Source organism: Mixophyes fleayi, chromosome 3 (assembly GCF_038048845.1).
Source record: "Mixophyes fleayi isolate aMixFle1 chromosome 3, aMixFle1.hap1, whole genome shotgun sequence".
Taxonomy (NCBI): Eukaryota; Metazoa; Chordata; class Amphibia; order Anura; family Limnodynastidae; genus Mixophyes; species Mixophyes fleayi.
Window position 1 is genome coordinate 178,075,570 of NC_134404.1, and position 3,995 is coordinate 178,079,564.

The 3,995-nt window shown below is 40.9% G+C and overlaps 1 pseudogene; it reads left to right on the top strand.

Annotated features, from left to right (window-relative positions):
* The first annotated feature begins 243 nt into the window (after nt 1-243).
* On the top strand, nt 244-2,162 carry LOC142142822 (general transcription factor II-I repeat domain-containing protein 2-like; annotated as a pseudogene).
* Nucleotides 2,163-3,995: the final 1,833 nt, after the last annotated feature.

Here is a 3,995-nt window from a genome sequence, read left to right on the forward strand (position 1 = left end):
GCATGGGCACTATAAAAGGGGGCACATGGCTGGGCACTTTAAAAGGGGGCACATGGCTGGGCACTATAAAAGGGGGCAGATGGCTGGGCATGGGCACTATAAAAGGGGGCACATGGCTGGGCACTTTAAAAGGGGGCAGATGGCTAGGCACATATAAGGCAGGTGGAGCGGTAAACTTTGGATATACTGACCACTTCCATGTCACTTTACAGTGGTATAGGGACCACAAACTACAATCAAATACCCCAAAAATGTCCAAGAAAAGAAAAGTTGATGCAGAGGGAAGGCAATTTCAGGAGAGATGGGAAAGTGAATACATGTTTGTGATTAATGGAGACAAGCCGGTATGTCTTATTTGCTATGAGGCAGTGGCAGTGATGAAGGAATACAATTTACGCCAGCACTTTGAGACCAAACATGGAGCCAAATTTGCTAACTTTAGCCACCAGGAAAAGCAACAAAAGGTCCAAGAATTAAAAGGTAGCCTGCATTCTCAACGGATATATTTTTTCAAAAATGACAGCAAAAAATGATGCAGCAGTGAAAGCCAGCTATCTTGTGGCTGAAGAAATTGCGCGAGCTTCAAAGTGCTTTTCAGAAGGTGCATTTGTAAAGAAGTGTATGCTGAAGGTATCTGAACAGGTGTGCCCTGAGCAGAGACAGGCTTTTAACAATGTCAGCTTGTCAAGAAACACCATCACAGACCGAGTCAGGGACCTAGCCTGTAAGCTTAAAACAAAGTTGGCTGAAGAGACATGCAGTTATGTGGCATTTTCATTAGCTGTTGATGAAAGCACTGACAATACTGATACAGCTCATCTAGCTATTTTTGTAAGAGGTGTGAAGGAAGACTTGTCTGTCAGTGAGGAGCTCTTGGATTTGGTCGCCATGTATGGGACAACAACTGGGAGGGACATCTTCAATGCAGTGGAGGAATCCGTAAATAAAATGAAATTACCTTGGGAAAAGTTGGTGGGACTTACTACTGATGGCGCTCCAGCAATGTGTGGAGTGAGAAATGGCTTGGTTGGACTGTTAAAAGAGAAAATGGAAAAAAGTAATTGCCACACGCCGCTGATAACTTATCACTGCATTATCCACCAAGAAGCTCTGTGTGGCAAGGTTCTGCAACTGGATAACATAATGTCCACAGTCACGAAAACAGTGAATTTTCTGCGTGCACGGGGTCTGAATCATCGTCAGTTCCAACAATTTTTGAAGGAGGTGAGCATGGAACATACAGATGTGCCATACCATACAGAAGTAAGGTGGCTGAGTAGGAGCACCGTTCTCAAGAGATTTTTTGAGCTTTTGGAAGACATTAATCTTTTTATGCAAAGTAAAGGGAAGCCCTTGTCAGAACTGTCAGATCCAAACTGGCTGTGCGATTTTGCCATGTTGTGTGACATAACAGAGCATCTCGCCCAACTGAATCTGAGGCTGCAAGGCCGCAAACAAGTCATAACCTCAATGTATGACGCAATAACAGCTTTCCAGGAGAAACTGCGCCTATGGAAGTCACAGCTTGAAAAAGACAGTCTTGCCCACTTTCCTATCTGCCAGAGCATTTCAACCTCATTCCCAGGTACTTTTTCATGTGCTCGATTGGGTACCAAAGTGAATCGGCTGGTTGATGAATTCAATCAACGCTTTTCTGATTTTAAAGAACAAAACTTAATCTTTACCAGCTTTGCCAATCCCTTCAACATCGATGTTGACAGTGCACCACATCACCTTCAAATGGAATTAATAGAACTTCAGTCCAACAGCAGCCTGAAAGCGAAGTTCCAGGATGCGACAGTCGACGACTTTTACCGTCTCCTCCCCCCTGCTTTGATGCCACAGCTCCGACTTCAAGCTGCACGTGTTCTGTCCATGTTTGGGAGCACTTATCTATGTGAACAGATGTTTTCAGTCATGAATCTGAACAAGACCAAGCTCAGATCACGCATCACTGATGATAACCTCCATGCTGTTTTGCGGATTGCTACAGCACAAGACCTAACGCCAGACATCGATGGACTGACCTTAGGAAAACGATGTCAGCCATCTAGTCAGAAAAGTTAAAAAAAAAGGTAATGCCTTGTGTTTTCCATATGTTTAATAAACAGTGTTTGGCAATATTTGTATGTTTAAAAAAAAATTAATGTTTGTTACCAAAAAACATTTTTCAATACATTGTACAATAATTGTACATTTGAATATCTACTTGTCATTATTCTGACTATGTTTCTGCTTTCAGAGCTAGTTATTACTTACATTATTACAAAAAACAGTAATAATTGAATGCAGTGACATTAATTTATGATAATAAAGAGTGGACACATAGACCTACAGATACAACCGGCCCTTTGATGGGGACCAAACTGCTGATGCGGCCCCCGATGAATTTGAGTTTGACACCCCTGGTCTAGATTATCTGTCATTTAGATTACCATTCTCTATTTATTTGCATGTGTTAGTATATTTAATATATCATCTACAGAATACATTAATAGACAGCAACAGAGGAGAGCCAAGTAGTGGTCAAATACTAAAAAAAAAAAGCCAAGTAGTGGGCAGGGGGGCATGTGAGTAAAGCTGGTGTTATGCGGCTAGCATATGTGACACAAGCTGATGGGCAAGGGGTGACATATGTGAAAATAGCTAGTGGACAGATGGGCATGTGTGAGAGAAGTTGGTGGGCAGCAGGGTACATGTCAGTCTGTAACAGGTGAGTGAAATTACGCTTTCTTTTTGTTGTTTATTTTGTTCTGAAACCTAACATTTAAAACATTTAGAACCTCCCCTCTAGATATCCTGTGTTTGCTCCTGGGCAGCAGTGAAGCCTGGACAGCATTCTGCATCAGACATCAGTGCTGCTTCAGATATCTGGACTGCATCCTAGCCAGCCAAGAGGAGGTAAGAGTTATTATCTCTATTTTAGAAATGTCAAGTATGTTAGGGGCTCGGAAATTAGATTTTTTTTGGGGGGGGGGGGGGGGTTGGCGGCAAGCTTAAGTTTTGCCTAGGGCGCCTAGCAACCTTACACTGGCCCTGTACACTATGGACAACTAGATAATTACATTTTGGAGTAAAGATTTCGGGTTGCACTAACTGCTTCAAATCAACTATGGGAACAATTGTGGAACATTTTAACTTTTCCCATTTTTTGCTTCTTTTTCTGTTAATAATAAAAACCATAAATTAAATAAATATTTATTCCAGAATGCTACCAAAAAAGCCTTATCTATGCTGAAAACAATAAAAAAAAGTAAAAAGTAATTGCTGGAAAACAGGTGTACCATAAAAGTAGAATGATTTTCTAGTCATGAATGGACAACAACTTTCCATTATTCCATCACATTAACAACCTCACTTAGAGTGGGATGCAATTTACACTGAAATCATAAGTGTCAACTGCATCCCGAAATTTACACAGTATTCAGAGCGGCATGGATCTTTAGAACACTGTGCAAATTGCACTAACACGTCCCTTTATTTGCCTTATGGGCCGGCATGCAAGTGTATCATGCACATCACTCTGTAAAGCAGATAATTAAATTAAATAACAAATGTAAAATGTAAAAAAAAAATAAAAAAAATTGTTCTTCCCCCCCCACCCCCCCAAACAGCACAAGGGTTGGTTATGCTGTTTGGGAAGGGGTGCACACTTTTTTTGAAATATGTAATTATGTTTTTTTTTTTTATACATCAAGGGCTCTTGCACCAGCTGAAAGCACCCCCCAAAAGATACATCTCCTAGAGATCTGTCTGTGGTTGCTTTCAACTCAAAACATGCCTTTATATTGCTAGGCTCGCCCACAGTTTGTTCTCTCAGTTGGAGAACAAACTGAGACGGATCTTTGGCCAAAAGTGCTTTTTGCAATGAACAGAAGGACTTGTGTCCGACTCTAAATCAAGCCCAAAGTGATTAATAAAGAATATTTAAAAATAGGCCATCATACAATTAATCTAGAGTTAATTACTAACAAAGTGTAGATGTGCAAAACTTT